The sequence below is a fragment of the Acanthopagrus latus genome, chromosome 14 (genome assembly GCF_904848185.1).
Source record: "Acanthopagrus latus isolate v.2019 chromosome 14, fAcaLat1.1, whole genome shotgun sequence".
Taxonomy (NCBI): Eukaryota; Metazoa; Chordata; class Actinopteri; order Spariformes; family Sparidae; genus Acanthopagrus; species Acanthopagrus latus.
This window is the reverse complement of record NC_051052.1, coordinates 17,782,134-17,801,102: the sequence shown is the minus strand read 5'-3', so window position 1 is coordinate 17,801,102 and position 18,969 is coordinate 17,782,134. Positions and strand designations below refer to the sequence as shown.

The following is an 18,969-nucleotide window of genomic DNA, read 5'->3' as shown; positions in this document are numbered from 1 at the left end:
TTGGGGTTTGCTGCTCTGTTTTATACTTTCCTGTTGGGTCTGCTGCAGTGTTGTGCAGTTTGCCATCTGGGTTTGCTGCACTGTTTTACACTTTCCTGTTGGGTCTGGTGCGATGCTGTGCAGTTTGCCTCCTGAGTTTGCTGCATTGTTTTACGCTTTCCTTTTGGGGTTTGCTGCACTGTTGTCCTGTTGTACGCTTTCCTGTTGGGTTTGCTGAACTGTTGTCCTGTTGTAAACTTTCCTGTTGGGTTTGCTGCAGTGTTGTACAGTTTGCCTTCTGGGTTTGCTGCACTGTTTTACACTCTCCTGTTGGGGTTTGCAACACTGTTTTACACTTTCCTTTTGGGGTTCACTGCACTGTTTTACACTTTCCTTTTGGGTCTGCTGCAGTGTTGTGCAGTTTGCCTCCTGGGTTTGCTGCACTTTTTCACTGATCCTAGAGTATTGATGAACAGCAACTGAAAAATCTCACACTTTCTACCTTTAATTTTTGCACCTCCATTGCACTGACCTTGTTGGACCAGTTGTCTCTCCAGTCCTGGGCCAAGCACCAACCATGCAAACTGTCAGTCAACAAAACTCCATTACGGGAAATCAGCGAACCATCTTCCAACTCGTCCTCAGCATCCTGTTCCTCTGCCCACACTTTCAGCTCCTGGCTGCTCTCGTTCTGGAGAAATGAACAGTGACCATCAGTACTCTGCAGATATATCAGCCATGTTTGATCCCCCTTGTGAAGTACAGGTGAAAGATACTCACACTTTTCCTTCAGGCTCCTGTGGCGGCTTGTCTCCAATGTTTGGCTCGTCTTGATGATTTGTCCTTTCAACCGTCCATCACCTGCAAGATGAGAAAGAAGAGCAGTGGTAGTTTCACGTCTCTTTATGGAGGTTTTGTGGGGATTTTGTGGACGTTATTTGTGAATTTGTTGAGGTCTGAGTATATTTGTGGAAGTTATAATATTTGTGGAGGTTTTTGTGTATTTGTGGAGGTTTTGTGTGTCATTGTGGAGGTTTTTATGTAGTTGTGGAAGTTTTTAGTGAATTTGTGGAGGTTTTATGTGTCATTGTGGAGGTTTTTGTATATTTATCGAAGATTTTTGGTGAATTTGTGAAGTTTTGTGGAGTTTTTTTTTTATGTATTTATGGTTATTTTGTGTGTCATTATTATTAAGTCTTTTAGTCTTTTTTGGGAGATTTTGAGTGTATTGTGGAAGTTTTGTGTTTATTTGTGGAGGTTTTGAGTGTATTTGTGGAAGTTTTGTGTTTATTTGTGGAGGTTTTGAGTGTATTTGTGGAAGTTTTGTGTTTATTTGTGGAGGTTTAAAGTGTATTTGTGGAAGTTTTGTATTTATTTGTGGAGGTTTTGAGTGTATTTGTGGAGGTTTTGAGTGTATTTGTGGAGGTTTTGAGTGTATTTGTGGAGGTTTTGTGTTTATTTGTGGAGGTTTTGAGTGTATTTGTGGAAGTTTTTAGTGAATTTGTGGAGGTTTTGTGTCTCATTGTGGAGGCTTTTTTTGCATCACTGTGGAAGTTTTTGTATATTTATCGAAGATTTTTTGTGAATTTGTGAAGTTTTGTGGAGTGTTTTTTGTGTGTTTTTATGGTTATTTTGTGTGTCATTATTATTAAGTCTTTTAGTCTTTTTTGGGAGATTTTGAGTGTATTGTGGAAGTTTTGTCTTTATTTGTGGAGGTTTTGAATGTATTTGTGGAAGTTTTGAGTGTATTTGTGGAGGTTTTGAGTGTATTTGTGGAGGTTTTGAGTCTATTTGTGGAAGTTTTGTGTTTATTTGTGGAGGTTTTGAGTGTATTTGTGGAAGTTTTCTGTTTATTTGTGGAGGTTTTGAGTGTATTTGTGGAAGTTTTGTGTTTATTTGTGGAGGTTTTGCGTGTATTTGTGGAAGTTTTGTGTTTATTTGTGGAGGTTTTGAGTGTATCTGTGGAAGTTTTGTGTTTATTTGTGGAGGTTTTGAGTGTATTTGTGGAAGTTTTGTGTTTATTTGTGGAGGTTTTGAGTGTATTTGTGGAAGTTTTGTGTTTATTTGTGGAGGTTTTGAGTGTATTTGTGGAAGTTTTCTATTTATTTGTGGAGGTTTTGAGTGTATTTGTGGAGGTTTTGAGTGTATTTGTGGAAGTTTTGTGTTTATTTGTGGAGGTTTTGAGTGTATTTGTGGAGGTTTTGAGTGTATTTGTGGAAGTTTTGTGTTTATTTGTGGAGATTTTGAGTGTATTTGTGGAGGTTTTGTGTTTATTTGTGAAGATTTTGGAAAAGAATTTCACATGTGTATACACTGAGAGCCACAACATTAGAACCAGTGACAGGCGAAATAAATAACATTGATCATTGTGTTCCAATGTCATGTTCGGCTGTGAAACCATGAGTCCTAGCATTCATGTGGATGTCTCTTTGACAAACACCAGCCACCCAAACACAGCTGCAGACCAAGTGCACCCCCTCATGGCAGCAGCACTCCTTAGTGGCAGTGCCCCCCCAGCAGGACAGTGCACCTGCAACGCTGTAAAAACTGCTCAGAAATGACCTGAGGAACGTGGGAAAGAGCTCAAAGTGTCAACCTGGCCTCCAGATTCCCCAGATCTCAATCCAACTGAGCTTCCACTGGATGCAGTCTGAGCCAAGAACAATCCATGGTGGCCCCAACATGGATGGCAGTTGGTTCTGGTGCATCCCGTGGATGCTCAACTGAAGTGGGATCTGGAGGATGAGGAGGCCAGTTTGACACCTTGGGTTCTTTGCCATGACGGGGTGTAGTTGGTCTGAACGGGGTTTGGGTGGGTGGTGTCTGTCAAAGAGGATCCACAGAAATGACAGAACTCAAAGTTTCCAAGCAGAACATTTGATTGAAACAAGATGATCAATGCTCACTTCACTAGTCAGTTGTTTTAATGTTTTGGCTGAACAGTATAGATATACACATTAATTACTTTTAATATTTTGCATAAATTGATTTTTGAACTATATTATTCATACTTTCACTGCACTTTGTGTAACAGGTTTAGTTACTAGTTACTTTGCTGATTCATATAATCAAAATTAAATATTGGCTGATCAAACATTATATATTATTATAGATTAAATTTCTAGCATTAAAAGCAGAAAGTTGAGAACTTAGAGAGGAAATGTCAGACATGCCAGTGTCATGCATTATGGAGGTCTCTTATTAATAAATTGATTAATTGCCTGATGTCGGCATACTCATAGAGTAATTCTGTAAAAAGACAGCTGATTTTTGAGTCTCATTCTCAGGTCGTCAAATAACGCATTTAGTGGGCTATTAACAGGACTCACAGAGAGTCGAGTTGTTCACCCTAAAAAGACTTGTAGTAGCTGTAAAAACACTCCTTGAATCCCGTGGGTTTTGACGTGAGCCGCTTGCCTAGCAGACAAATTTACAACTGGATTGCTGTTACTGAACTTCCGTGTCTAGAACTCTACATGGGTTAACTGGTTGTCTTAGCTTACTGCACTCAACATTGGTTAGCTAACACTGTTAACCTGAAAAGCTTTACGCCACAATGTTTCTCTAGCAAAACAACTTCCAAGGTTTCATAAAGCTGATCGAGCACTCTCTGAACGCACATTTGGACGCTCGAGTGGAGACGTACCTGAACTGAAAACAAACCTTCAATACGATTATAACTAACAATCACTCAAGCTGTTTGTAGCTAGCAGCTCGCTACACTTCCACCAAGAACATGACCACAACAGCTCCTTCCAAACAAAAAACCGTCGCTACAAAACAATTGGATCCTTGTTAGTGGCCTGCTGGGCATTGAGGCCGAGGGCCCTGTAAAAGCTTTGTAATGATCTCTGCTTGGTGTTGTCAAGCAGGATGCTGTTGCACACACTTGCAGAGAAAATGAATTCCTGCAATTGTTTTTGAATTAGTTTTTTAATTTCAATTAATTTTAATTGTTTTTGACTTTGTTTTTGAATTTCAATTAATTTTAATTGTTTTTAATTTGTTTTTTTCACAGAGGTTCAACATTATCTTCAAGGCAAAGGCATCGCGTCCATGCGCACTGAACTCGCGAGTGGAATCGTCATGGACAGATGAGGGCAGAGACCCGAACCGTTACAGTGGCGTCAGGCTAGCTTCTACCGTGGCCCTGAGCATGTCCCTAGCCAGGCCGAGGCCCAAACTAAACAACGCACGCTTTGGGCACGCTTCTACCAACCATAGGTGTCTGAACATGAGGGACCTGTAAGTTGGCGGGATCGCACAAGGGCTCGTAAGATACGCTATTACCAATACCAGCGGCTGATCAAAGGCCTGACTACTGCCATTCATGGAAACCACTGCTTACAGCTCTGATGGACAGCACTCGGGCATTTGCCATTGAAGATAGCTGAAGTCCGGTCTAGTTAAATTTTAACTTACAATCATAACATCAGGTTTGCCTGGCAGACCACTAACAACTGGATTGCTGTTACCGAACTTTTGTCCCTAGAGTCTCCGCTCAGTTCTGCTGTTGTTGTAGCTCTCAATTCGCTGCACTTCTACTAGAGGTGGGAATCTCTTGGCACCTCATGATTCGATTCGATTACGAACCGATTCTCAATGCAGCAGATTTTTTTATGTACATTTCCATGCATAATTTAAAATAATAATAAGAATAATAAGAAGAATAAAAAAGAATAAGAATAATAACAACAAAACAACAATAATAATAATAATAAAAAGAAGAATGATGATAATAATAATAATAAAAAGAGGAATGATGATAATAATAATAATAAAAAGAAGAATGATGATGATAATAATAATAGTAATAATAATAATAATAATAATAATAATAATAATAATAAAAAGAAGAATGATGATAATAATAATAAGAGGAAGAGTAAGTACAAGAATAAGAATCATAAATAATAATTATTATAATAATAAGAAGAAGTATAATAATAATAAGATAATAATATAAAATAATAAAATAAGAAGAAGAATAACAACAATAAGAAGAAGAAGAAGAATTAAATCTGAGTTTGCTGATCACGCCCTACTTTTTTTCTCACTGTGTGACTAATTGGTGCTTCCAATATATTTAATCAATGAAACAAATGAAATAAATGTGGCAAGTCAACTGGAAGGTTACATTTGCTAGCAAACATCCAGCTTTGCAAAGAACCAAAAGGAAAAGTATGCCTGTAGCAGCATACATGTAGTACATTAGTACATAAATAACATTGATCATTGTGTTCCAACGCCAGTTGTTTTAATGTTTCGGCTGAACATTGTCTTTATACATGTTAAATAAAATGTGATTATATCATTTATATTATATATAAATTAGATCAAATAAATGCAGCCACAGACATACTGTTTATATTTCCTCTCAGAAAACAAAACAGATTTAACATGTTGGACTGAAACGAGGTCAGCCGCCTATAATATAGCACTTAGTAAAACTAATTTAAAATACTACTTTTACTTCCTTCTTTTATTCTCCATTGACGTTACTTGTACATCGCTTGTTTGCAAACTTGTCTGCCTTTTTAATTATTTCTTTTAAAAGACAAACAGAAAAAGAGAGAGAGAGACTAGTGTCCCACCAGTGACACTGTACTGGCTTCTGCCAACCAAAACTGTCGGTATTCAACGACCTGTGAGTGAGACTCGACTATCCTCTAGAATCATTTATTGATCCTGGAGTATTAATGAACAGCAACTAAAAAATCTCACACTTTCTGCCTTTAATGTTTGCACCTCCATTGCACTGACCTTGTTGGACCAGTTGTCTCTCCAGTCCTGGGCCGAGCACCAACCAAGCAAACTGTCAGTCCACAAAACTCCATTACGGGAAATCAGGATTCAGTTCAGGGAACCGTCTTCCAACTCGTCCTCAGCATCCTGTTCCTCTGCCCACACTTTCAGCTCCTGGCTGCTCTCGTTCTGGAGAAATGAACAGTGACCATCAGTACTCTGCAGATACAGTATATCAGCCATGTTTGATCCCCGTTGTGAAGTACAGGTGAAAGATACTCACACTTTTCCTTCAGGCTCCTGTGAGGGCTCGTCTCGTCTTGATGATTTGTCCTTTAAACCGTCCGTCACCTGCAAGATGAGAAAGAAGAGCAGTGGTAGTTTCACGTCTCTTTATGGAGGTTTTGTGGGGATTTTGTGGACGTTTTTTTGTGAATTTGTTGAGGTCTGAGTATATTTGTGGAAGTTTTTGTATATTTGTGGAGGTTTTTCTGTATTTGTGGAGGTTTTGTTTGTCATTGTGGAGGTTTTTGTGTAGTTCTGGAAGTTTTTAGTGAATTTGTGGAGGTTTTCTGTGTCATTGTGGAGGTTTTTTTGCATCACTGTGGAAGTTTTTGTATATTTATCAAAGATTTTTTGTGAATTTGTGAAGTTTTGTGGAGTTTTTTGTGTCTTTATGGTTATTTTGTGTGTCATTATTATTAAGTCTTTTAGTCTTTTTTGGGAGATTTTGAGTGTATTGTGGAAGTTTTGTGTTTATTTGTGGAGGTTCTGAATGTATTTGTGGAAGTTTTGAGTATATTTGTGGAGGTTTTGAGTGTATTTGTGGAGGTTTTGAGTGTATTTGTGGAAGTTTTGTGTTAATTTGTGGAGGTTTTGAGTGTATTTGTGGAAGTTTTGTATTTATTTGTGGAGGTTTTGAGTGTATTTGTGGAAGTTTTGTATTTATTTGTGGAGGTTTTGAGTGTATTTGTGGAAGTTTTGAGTGTATTTGTGGAGGTTTTGAGTGTATTTGTGGAATTTTTGTATTTATTTGTGGAGGTTTTGAGTGTATTTGTGGAAGTTTTGAGTTTATTTGTGGAAGTTTTGTGTTTATTTGTGGAGGTTTTGAGTGTATTTGTGGAAGTTTTGTGTTTATTTGTGGAGATTTTGAGTGTATTTGTGGAGGTTTTGTGTTTATTTGTGGAGGTTTTGAGTGTATTTGTGGAGGTTTTGTGTTTATTTGTGGAGGTTTTGAGTGTATTTGTGGAAGTTTTTAGTGAATTTGTGGAGGTTTTGTGTGTCATTGTGGAGGCTTTTTTGCATCACTGTGGAAGTTTTTGTATATTTATCGAAGATTTTTTGTGAATCTGTGAAGTTTTGTGGAGTTTTTTTGTGTATTTATGGTTATTTTGTGTGTCATTATTATTAAGTCTTTTAGTCTTTTTTGGGAGATTTTGAGTGTATTGTAGAAGTTTTGTGTTTATTTGTGGAGGTTTTGAGTGTATTTGTGGAAGTTTTGTGCTTATTTGTGGAGGTTTTGAGTGTATTTGTGGACGTTTTGTGTTTATTTGTGGAGATTTTGACTGTATTTGTGGAAGTTTTGTGTTTATTTGTGAAGATTTTGACTGTATTTGTAAAAAGAATTTCACATGTGTATACACTAAGAGCCACAACATTAGAACCAGTGACAGGCGAAATAAATAACATTGATCATTGTGTTCCAATGTCATGTTCGGCTGTGAAACCATGAGTCCTAGCATTCATGTGGATGTCTCTTTGACAAACACCAGCCACCCAAACACAGCTGCAGACCAAGTGCACCCCCTCATGGCAGCAGCACTCCTTAGTGGCAGTGCCCCCCCAGCAGGACAGTGCACCTGCAACGCTGTAAAAACTGCTCAGAAATGACCTGAGGAACGTGGGAAAGAGCTCAAAGTGTCAACCTGGCCTCCAGATTCCCCAGATCTCAATCCAACTGAGCTTCCACTGGATGCAGTCTGAGCCAAGAACAATCCATGGTGGCCCCAACATGGATGGCAGTTGGTTCTGGTGCATCCCGTGGATGCTCACCTGAAGTGGGATCTGGAGGATGAGGAGGCCAGTTTGACACCTTGGGTTCTTTGCCATGACGGGGTGTAGTTGGTCTGAACGGGGTTTGGGTGGGTGGTGTCTGTCAAAGAGGATCCACAGAAATGACAGAACTCATAAGTTTCCAAGCAGAACATTTGATTGAAACAAGATGATCAATGCTCACTTCACTAGTCAGTTGTTTTAATGTTTTGGCTGAACAGTATAGATATACACATTAATTACTTTTAATATTTTGCATAAATTGATTTTTGAACTATATTATTCATACTTTCACTGCACTTTGTGTAACAGGTTTAGTTACTAGTTACTTTGCTGATTCATATAATCAAAATTAAATATTGGCTGATCAAACATATATTATTATAGATTAAATTATCTAGCATTAAAAGCAGAAAGTTGAGAACTTAGAGAGGAAATGTCAGACATGCCAGTGTCATGCATTATGGAGGTCTCTTATTAATAAATTGATTAATTGCCTGATGTCGGCATACTCATAGAGTAATTCTGTAAAAAGACAGCTGATTTTTGAGTCTCATTCTCAGGTCGTCAAATAACGCATTTAGTGGGCTATTAACAGGACTCACAGAGAGTCAAGTTGTTCACCCTAAAAAGACTTGTATTTTCATATACATTTTATTTCAAGATATATTTTTTATATATATATTTTTGTGTTTATCCAGTAGCTGTAAAAACACTCCTTGAATCCCGTGGGTTTTGACGTGAGCCGCTTGCCTAGCAGACAAATTTACAACTGGATTGCTGTTACTGGACTTCCGTGTCTAGAACTCTACATGGGTTAACTGGTTGTCTTAGCTTACTGCACTCAACATTGGTTAGCTAACACTGTTAACCTGAAAAGCTTTACGCCACAATGTTTCTCTAGCAAAACAACTTCCAAGGTTTCATAAAGCTGATCGAGCACTCTCTGAACGCACATTTGGACGCTCGAGTGGAGACGTACCTGAACTGAAAACAAACCTTCAATACGATTATAACTAACAATCACTCAAGCTGTTTGTAGCTGGCAGCTCGCTACACTTCCACCAAGAACATGACCACAACAGCTCCTTCCAAACAAAAAACCGTCGCTACAAAACAATTGGATCCTTGTTAGTGGCCTGCTGGGCATTGAGGCCGAGGGCCCTGTAAAAGCTTTGTAATGATCTCTGCTTGGTGTTGTCAAGCAGGATGCTGTTGCACACACTTGCAGAGAAAATGAATTCCTGCAATTGTTTTTGAATTAGTTTTTTAATTTCAATTAATTTTAATTGTTTTTGACTTTGTTTTTGAATTTCAATTAATTTTAATTGTTTTTTAATTTGTTTTTTCACAGAGGTTCAACATTATCTTCAAGGCAAAGGCATCGCGTCCATGCGCACTGAACTCGCGAGTGGAATCGTCATGGACAGATGAGGGCAGAGACCCGAACCGTTACAGTGGCGTCAGGCTAGCTTCTACCGTGGCCCTGAGCATGTCCCTAGCCAGGCCGAGGCCCAAACTAAACAACGCACGCTTTGGGCACGCTTCTACCAACCATAGGTGTCTGAACATGAGGGACCTGTAAGTTGGCGGGATCGCACAAGGGCTCGTAAGATACGCTATTACCAATACCAGCGGCTGATCAAAGGCCTGACTACTGCCATTCATGGAAACCACTGCTTACAGCTCTGATGGACAGCACTCGGGCATTTGCCATTGAAGATAGCTGAAGTCCGGTCTAGTTAAATTTTAACTTACAATCATAACATCAGGTTTGCCTGGCAGACCACTAACAACTGGATTGCTGTTACCGAACTTTTGTCCCTAGAGTCTCCGCTCAGTTCTGCTGTTGTTGTAGCTCTCAATTCGCTGCACTTCTACTAGAGGTGGGAATCTCTTGGCACCTCATGATTCGATTCGATTACGAACCGATTCTCAATGCAGCAGATTTTTTTATGTACATTTCCATGCATAATTTAAAATAATAATAAGAATAATAAGAAGAAGAATAAAAAAGAATAAGAATAATAACAACAAAACAACAATAATAATAATAATAAAAAGAAGAATGATAATAATAATAATAATAAAAAGAGGAATGATGATAATAATAATAATAAAAAGAAGAATGATGATGATAATAATAATAGTAATAATAATAATAATAATAATAATAATAATAATAAAAAGAAGAATGATGATAATAATAAGAGGAAGAGTAAGTACAAGAATAAGAATCATAAATAATAATTATTATAATAATAAGAAGAAGTATAATAATAATAAGATAATAATATAAAATAATAAAATAAGAAGAAGAATAACAACAATAAGAAGAAGAAGAAGAATTAAATCTGAGTTTGCTGATCACGCCCTACTTTTTTTCTCACTGTGTGACTAATTGGTGCTTCCAATATATTTAATCAATGAAACAAATGAAATAAATGTGGCAAGTCAACTGGAAGGTTACATTTGCTAGCAAACATCCAGCTTTGCAAAGAACCAAAAGGAAAAGTATGCCTGTAGCAGCATACATGTAGTACATTAGTACATAAATAACATTGATCATTGTGTTCCAACGCCAGTTGTTTTAATGTTTCGGCTGAACATTGTCTTTATACATGTTAAATAAAATGTGATTATATCATTTATATTATATATAAATTAGATCAAATAAATGCAGCCACAGACATACTGTTTATATTTCCTCTCAGAAAACAAAACAGATTTAACATGTTGGACTGAAACGAGGTCAGCCGCCTATAATATAGCACTTAGTAAAACTAATTTAAAATACTACTTTTACTTCCTTCTTTTATTCTCCATTGACGTTACTTGTACATCGCTTGTTTGCAAACTTGTCTGCCTTTTTAATTATTTCTTTTAAAAGACAAACAGAAAAAGAGAGAGAGAGACTAGTGTCCCACCAGTGACACTGTACTGGCTTCTGCAACCAAAACTGTCGGTATTCAACGACCTGTGAGTGAGACTCGACTATCCTCTAGAATCATTTACTGATCCTGGAGTATTAATGAACAGCAACTAAAAAATCTCACACTTTCTGCCTTTAATGTTTGCACCTCCATTGCACTGACCTTGTTGGACCAGTTGTCTCTCCAGTCCTGGGCCGAGCACCAACCAAGCAAACTGTCAGTCCACAAAACTCCATTACGGGAAATCAGGATTCAGTTCAGGGAACCGTCTTCCAACTCGTCCTCAGCATCCTGTTCCTCTGCCCACACTTTCAGCTCCTGGCTGCTCTCGTTCTGGAGAAATGAACAGTGACCATCAGTACTCTGCAGATACAGTATATCAGCCATGTTTGATCCCCGTTGTGAAGTACAGGTGAAAGATACTCACACTTTTCCTTCAGGCTCCTGTGAGGGCTCGTCTCGTCTTGATGATTTGTCCTTTAAACCGTCCGTCACCTGCAAGATGAGAAAGAAGAGCAGTGGTAGTTTCACGTCTCTTTATGGAGGTTTTGTGGGGATTTTGTGGACGTTTTTTTGTGAATTTGTTGAGGTCTGAGTATATTTGTGGAAGTTTTTGTATATTTGTGGAGGTTTTTCTGTATTTGTGGAGGTTTTGTTTGTCATTGTGGAGGTTTTTGTGTAGTTCTGGAAGTTTTTAGTGAATTTGTGGAGGTTTTCTGTGTCATTGTGGAGGTTTTTTTGCATCACTGTGGAAGTTTTTGTATATTTATCAAAGATTTTTTGTGAATTTGTGAAGTTTTGTGGAGTTTTTTGTGTCTTTATGGTTATTTTGTGTGTCATTATTATTAAGTCTTTTAGTCTTTTTTGGGAGATTTTGAGTGTATTGTGGAAGTTTTGTGTTTATTTGTGGAGGTTCTGAATGTATTTGTGGAAGTTTTGAGTATATTTGTGGAGGTTTTGAGTGTATTTGTGGAGGTTTTGAGTGTATTTGTGGAAGTTTTGTGTATATTTGTGGAGGTTTTAAGTGTATTTGTGGAAGTTTTGTATTTATTTGTGGAGGTTTTGAGTGTATTTGTGGAAGTTTTGTGTTTATTTGTGGAGGTTTTGAGTGGATCTGCGGAAGTTTTGTGTTTATTTGTGGAGGTTTTAAGTGTATTTGTGGAAGTTTTCCATTTATTTGTGGAGGTTTTGAGTGTATTTGTGGAGGTTTTGAGTGTATTTGTGGAAGTTTTGTGTTTATTTGTGGAGGTTTTGAGTGTATTTGTGGAAGTTTTGTGTTTATTTGTGGAGATTTTGAGTGTATTTGTGGAGGTTTTGTGTTTATTTGTGGAGGTTTTGAGTGTATTTGTGGAGGTTTTGTGTTTATTTGTGGAGGTTTTGAGTGTGTTTGTGGAAGTTTTTAGTGAATTTGTGGAGGTTTTGTGTGTCATTGTGGAGGCTTTTTTGCATCACTGTGGAAGTTTTTGTATATTTATCGAAGATTTTTTGTGAATTTGTGAAGTTTTGTGGAGTTTTTTTGTGTATTTATGGTTATTTTGTGTGTCATTATTATTAAGTCTTTTAGTCTTTTTTGGGAGATTTTGAGTGTATTGTAGAAGTTTTGTGTTTATTTGTGGAGGTTTTGAGTGTATTTGTGGAAGTTTTGTGCTTATTTGTGGAGGTTTTGAGTGTATTTGTGGACGTTTTGTGTTTATTTGTGGAGATTTTGACTGTATTTGTGGAAGTTTTGTGTTTATTTGTGGAGATTTTGAGTGTATTTGTAAAAAGAATTTCACATGTGTATACACTGAGAGCCACAACATTAGAACCAGTGACAGGCGAAATAAATAACATTGATCATTGTGTTCCAATGTCATGTTCGGCTGTGAAACCATGAGTCCTAGCATTCATGTGGATGTCTCTTTGACAAACACCAGCCACCCAAACACAGCTGCAGACCAAGTGCACCCCCTCATGGCAGCAGCACTCCTTAGTGGCAGTGCCCCCCCAGCAGGACAGTGCACCTGCAACGCTGTAAAAACTGCTCAGAAATGACCTGAGGAACGTGGGAAAGAGCTCAAAGTGTCAACCTGGCCTCCAGATTCCCCAGATCTCAATCCAACTGAGCTTCCACTGGATGCAGTCTGAGCCAAGAACAATCCATGGTGGCCCCAACATGGATGGCAGTTGGTTCTGGTGCATCCCGTGGATGCTCACCTGAAGTGGGATCTGGAGGATGAGGAGGCCAGTTTGACACCTTGGGTTCTTTGCCATGACGGGGTGTAGTTGGTCTGAACGGGGTTTGGGTGGGTGGTGTCTGTCAAAGAGGATCCACAGAAATGACAGAACTCAAAGTTTCCAAGCAGAACATTTGATTGAAACAAGATGATCAATGCTCACTTCACTAGTCAGTTGTTTTAATGTTTTGGCTGAACAGTATAGATATACACATTAATTACTTTTAATATTTTGCATAAATTGATTTTTGAACTATATTATTCATACTTTCACTGCACTTTGTGTAACAGGTTTAGTTACTAGTTACTTTGCTGATTCATATAATCAAAATTAAATATTGGCTGATCAAACATTATATATTATTATAGATTAAATTATCTAGCATTAAAAGCAGAAAGTTGAGAAATTAGAGAGGAAATGTCAGACATGCCAGTGTCATGCATTATGGAGGTCTCTTATTAATAAATTGATTAATTGCCTGATGTCGGCATACTCATAGAGTAATTCTGTAAAAAGACAGCTGATTTTTGAGTCTCATTCTCAGGTCGTCAAATAACGCATTTAGTGGGCTATTAACAGGACTCACAGAGAGTCGAGTTGTTCACCCTAAAAAGACTTGTATTTTCATATACATTTTATTACAAGATATATTTTTTATATATATATTTTTGTGTTTATCCAGTAGCTGTAAAAACGCTCCTTGAATCCCGTGGGTTTTGACGTGAGCCGCTTGCCTAGCAGACAAATTTACAACTGGATTGCTGTTACTGGACTTCCGTGTCTAGAACTCTACATGGGTTAACTGGTTGTCTTAGCTTACTGCACTCAACATTGGTTAGCTAACACTGTTAACCTGAAAAGCTTTACGCCACAATGTTTCTCTAGCAAAACAACTTCCAAGGTTTCATAAAGCTGATCGAGCACTCTCTGAACGCACATTTGGACGCTCGAGTGGAGACGTACCTGAACTGAAAACAAACCTTCAATACGATTATAACTAACAATCACTCAAGCTGTTTGTAGCTAGCAGCTCGCTACACTTCCACCAAGAACATGACCACAACAGCTCCTTCCAAACAAAAAACCGTCGCTACAAAACAATTGGATCCTTGTTAGTGGCCTGCTGGGCATTGAGGCCGAGGGCCCTGTAAAAGCTTTGTAATGATCTCTGCTTGGTGTTGTCAAGCAGGATGCTGTTGCACACACTTGCAGAGAAAATGAATTCCTGCAATTGTTTTTGAATTAGTTTTTTAATTTCAATTAATTTTAATTGTTTTTGACTTTGTTTTTGAATTTCAATTAATTTTAATTGTTTTTTAATTTGTTTTTTCACAGAGGTTCAACATTATCTTCAAGGCAAAGGCATCGCGTCCATGCGCACTGAACTCGCGAGTGGAATCGTCATGGACAGATGAGGGCAGAGACCCGAACCGTTACAGTGGCGTCAGGCTAGCTTCTACCGTGGCCCTGAGCATGTCCCTAGCCAGGCCGAGGCCCAAACTAAACAACGCACGCTTTGGGCACGCTTCTACCAACCATAGGTGTCTGAACATGAGGGACCTGTAAGTTGGCGGGATCGCACAAGGGCTCGTAAGATACGCTATTACCAATACCAGCGGCTGATCAAAGGCCTGACTACTGCCATTCATGGAAACCACTGCTTACAGCTCTGATGGACAGCACTCGGGCATTTGCCATTGAAGATAGCTGAAGTCCGGTCTAGTTAAATTTTAACTTACAATCATAACATCAGGTTTGCCTGGCAGACCACTAACAACTGGATTGCTGTTACCGAACTTTTGTCCCTAGAGTCTCCGCTCAGTTCTGCTGTTGTTGTAGCTCTCAATTCGCTGCACTTCTACTAGAGGTGGGAATCTCTTGGCACCTCATGATTCGATTCGATTACGAACCGATTCTCAATGCAGCAGATTTTTTTATGTACATTTCCATGCATAATTTAAAATAATAATAAGAATAATAATAAGAAGAATAAAAAAGAATAAGAATAATAACAACAAAACAACAATAATAATAATAATAAAAAGAAGAATGATGATAATAATAATAAAAAGAAGAATGATGATAATAATAATAATAAAAAGAAGAATGATGATAATAACAATAATAATAATAATAATAATAATAATAAAAAGAAGAATGATGATAATAATAATAAGCGGAAGAGTAAGTACAAGAATAATAATCATAAATAATAATTATTATAATAAGAAGTATAATAATAATAAGATAATAATATAAAATAATAAAATAATAAGAAGAATAACAACAAAACAACAATAATAATAATAATAAAAAGAAGAATGATGATAATAATAATAATAAAAAGAAGAATGATGATAATAATAATAATAAAAAGAAGAATGATGATAATAACAATAATAATAATAATAATAATAATAAAAAGAAGAATGATGATAATAATAATAAGCGGAAGAGTAAGTACAAGAATAATAATCATAAATAATAATTATAATAAGAAGTATAATAATAATAAGATAATAATATAAAATAATAAAATAATAAGAAGAATAACAACAACAACAATAAGAAGAAGAAGAAGAATTAAATCTGAGTTTGCTGATCACGCCCTACTTTTTTTCTCACTGTGTGACTAATTGGTGCTTCCAATATATTTAATCAATGAAATGAAACAAATGAAATAAATGTGGCAAGTCAACTGGAAGGTTACATTTACTAGCAAACATCCAGCTTTGTAAAGAACCAAAAGGAAAAGTATGCCTGTAGCAGCATACATGTAGTACATTAGTACATAAATAACATTGATCATTGTATTTCAATGCCATGTTCGGCTGTGAAACCACGAGTCCTAGCATTCATGTGGATGTCTCTTTGACAAACACCAGTCACCCAAACACAGCTGCAGACCAAGTACACCCCCTCATGGCAGCAGCACTCCTTGGTGGCAGTGCCCCCCCAGCAGGACAGTGCACCTGCAACGCTGTAAAAACTGCTCAGGAACGACCCGAGTAACGTGGGAAAGAGCTCAAAGTGTCAACCTGACCTCCAGATTCCCCAGATCTCAATCCAACTGAGCTTCCACTGGATGCAGTCTGAGCCAAGAACAATCCATGGGGGCCCAACATGGATGGCAGTTGGTTCTGGCGCATCCCGTGGATGCTCAACTGAAGTGGGATCTGGAGGATGAGGAGGCCAGTTTGACACCGTGGGTTCTTTGCCATGACAGGGTGTAGTTGGTCTGAACGGGGTTTGAGTGGGTGGTGTTTGTCAAAGAGGATCCACAGAAATGACAGAACACAAAGTTTCCAAGCAGAACATTTGATTGTAACAAGATGATCAATGCTCACTTCACTAGTCAGTTGTTTTAATGTTTCGGCTGAACACTGTCTATATACATGTTAAATAAAATATGTTTATATAATTTATATTAGATCAAATAAATGCAGCCACTCTAAACAAACATACTGTTTATATTTCCTCTCAGAAAACAATACAGATTCAACATGAATGGAATGAAACAAGGTCAGCTGCCTAAAATATAGCACTAATTTAAAATACTACTTTTACTTCCTTCTTTTATTTTCCATTGACGTTACTTGTACATCGCTTGTTCGCGAACTTGTCTGTCTTTTTAATTATTTCTTTTAAAGACAAACAGAAAAAGAGGGAGAGAGACTAGTGTCCCACCAATGACACTGTACTGGCTTCTGCCAACCAAAACTGTCGGTATTCAACAACCTGTGAATGAGACTCGAATAATCTGAAGAATAATTTACTGATCCTAAAGTATTAATGAACAGCAACTGAAAAATCTCACACTTTCTGCCTTTAATGTTTGCACCTCCATTGCACTGACCTTACTGGACCAGGTGTCTCTCCTCTCCAGGTGTAATCACCATACAGGTCAGAGGTGTTCCACCTGAAGCTAAAGACAAGTCCCACTATTCACCTAAGAGAGAGGAGAAAGCACTTTAGTATAACATGATGACTACATGCATATATGGGTGTGTGTGTGTGTGTATATATATGTTTGTATATATATATATATATATACATACATATATATATATATATATATATATATATATATATATACACACACACATACATATATACATATATATATATTGATTATAACAGGAAAAAAGAAAATGTAATCAGTGTACAGGCACATCTGGCAAAAGGGGATTTCTTACAGGATTATAATTTTATTATAAAGAATGATATAGCAGTAACCATGTACATGACACTTCAGGAGTCTCAAATCACTCTGCACTGTAAAATCTACTTAATGAATGAGGAAACCAAATGTATTAAGTCCTGAGAACCTTCAGTGCTTTATACATAAGTACAGGGTTCTTGCAGGTTTCAGTAAGTCAAATTCAAGACCATTTTAAGACATTTTAAGACCACAAAAATTAAAATGTATGACCTTTACAACGCAAAAAAATACAAATCAAATACATTCTGAAAAAAATCATTTCATTACAACGAGTTCAGTCATTAACAGATAAACAGGCTAAAACAAACTTGCCTTCAAGTAGAATATATTTAATTTCATATTAATTAAAAAGCACACTGTAACATACAATTGCAAAAATAAGAAGCACACACTCATACTCTCTCTCTCTCTCTCTCACACACACACACACACACACACACACAGACATACACACACAGGTAAAGCAGCAACGGAACCACGAAAGACTGAGAAGTCAGAGAATTAACAGATCAAAACAGAGCAGAATGTGAATTACAATATAATATATTATATACACCTTTCCCCTGATGATCTGAATAAGTCGCTAAATGTTCCGCTAGTCGCTTTTTATGATATGATTTTAAAGTCAAACTTTTGACACACAGGGAGTCAGTGCAGTTATTTAAATATCACATTAAACCAGAACTGAGACAAACATACATAATACATTTAGTGTAGACTACAATGGGGCTGCACATTGTGTGTATGAACTACTTTAGCTGCTCAAAATGACCTTCTAGATGCTGACTTACTAACATACTGAGACATTATTACACACAACACAGGAGCATGTTAGCTAACTGTGCTGTACTCAGACATTCAGCTGTAACGATGCTAGCATTAATTAACAAGTTAGCATTTCACAAACACACGTTAGCTAACATGCAAAGCTGTGTGTAAAAACAGGACGATTAAATCACCCAGACGTCTTTATAAGCTCGTTATAGTGTCAGTATTGTGTCCTTACCCGTTAATAAAGGCAGCTGAGCCACTGCTAACAAGTTTCCCAAACCATGCAAGCCCATCTCCAACAACTTTAAAGTCAGCTAGCTAACACAACACAACATAACCACTCACTTAAACTGACCAGCAAACGTAAGCTAACAAGCTTTCGTAGCTTTCTGAAGAATACTACAAACATGTAACAAAATGCTTAATGCCGATTTTACCGAAACTTCTGACTTGTTCTGAGATAGTGACCTACATTTAATTATCTGTGCATTATTGATGTAGTAAACATGGCAGAGATAAAACGACCAAAATCACAATGGAGTTTGGTGTACTGAGCGAAACACAACTTCCATCACGGATTTAAAAAACAAATCTCACCGACATGAGAGGGACACTGGCTCCCTTTTAACCCACACTTAAGTAGAACAAGAACATGTAGCCAAGGCATGAAGGTAATTAAAATGTGTAACTTGCCGAGTAATACTAGTTAAAACTAATCAGTACACTTCCCACACACAGAATACATTCAGTGCAGACTACAATGGTGCAGCACATTGTGTGTATGAACTACTTTAACTGCTCAAAATGACCTTCTAGATGCTGACATACTAACATACAGAGACATTATTACACACAACACACGAGCACCTTAGCTAACTGTGCTGTACTCAGACATTCAGCTGTAACGATGCTAGCATTAATTACGTTAGCATTACACAGAACGACAATGGCGTCATGCTAACACACGTTAGCTAACATGCCAAGCTGTGTGTAAAAACACGACGATTAAATCATTCAGACGTCTTTATAAGATCGTTATCGTGTCAGTAT

General features: G+C 37.4%; 2 long non-coding RNA genes across 5 annotated transcripts in view; one reads left to right on the top strand and one right to left on the bottom strand.

Moving 5' to 3' along the window:
- Positions 1–18,969, bottom strand: part of LOC119032215 — a 1,052,400-nt gene that overhangs the window by 1,030,948 nt on the left and 2,483 nt on the right. For 3 of the 4 annotated variants that reach the window (XR_005078798.1, XR_005078797.1, XR_005078800.1), the window contains exons 2-8: positions 16,783–16,875; positions 11,137–11,204; positions 10,872–11,042; positions 6,008–6,075; positions 5,743–5,913; positions 760–840; positions 512–670 (exon numbers count right to left, since the gene is read on the bottom strand). This is a non-coding gene — a long non-coding RNA (uncharacterized LOC119032215). Of the gene's footprint in view, positions 1–511; positions 671–759; positions 841–5,742; positions 5,914–6,007; positions 6,076–10,871; positions 11,043–11,136; positions 11,205–16,782; positions 16,876–18,154; positions 18,947–18,969 lie in introns of those variants that run through there. The other variant, XR_005078799.1, reaches the window with a different exon arrangement.
- On the top strand, positions 4,006–11,011 carry LOC119032223. Its single transcript, XR_005078815.1, has 4 exons — positions 4,006–4,224; positions 9,131–9,357; positions 10,667–10,755; positions 10,885–11,011. It is a non-coding gene; the product is annotated as an uncharacterized LOC119032223 (long non-coding RNA).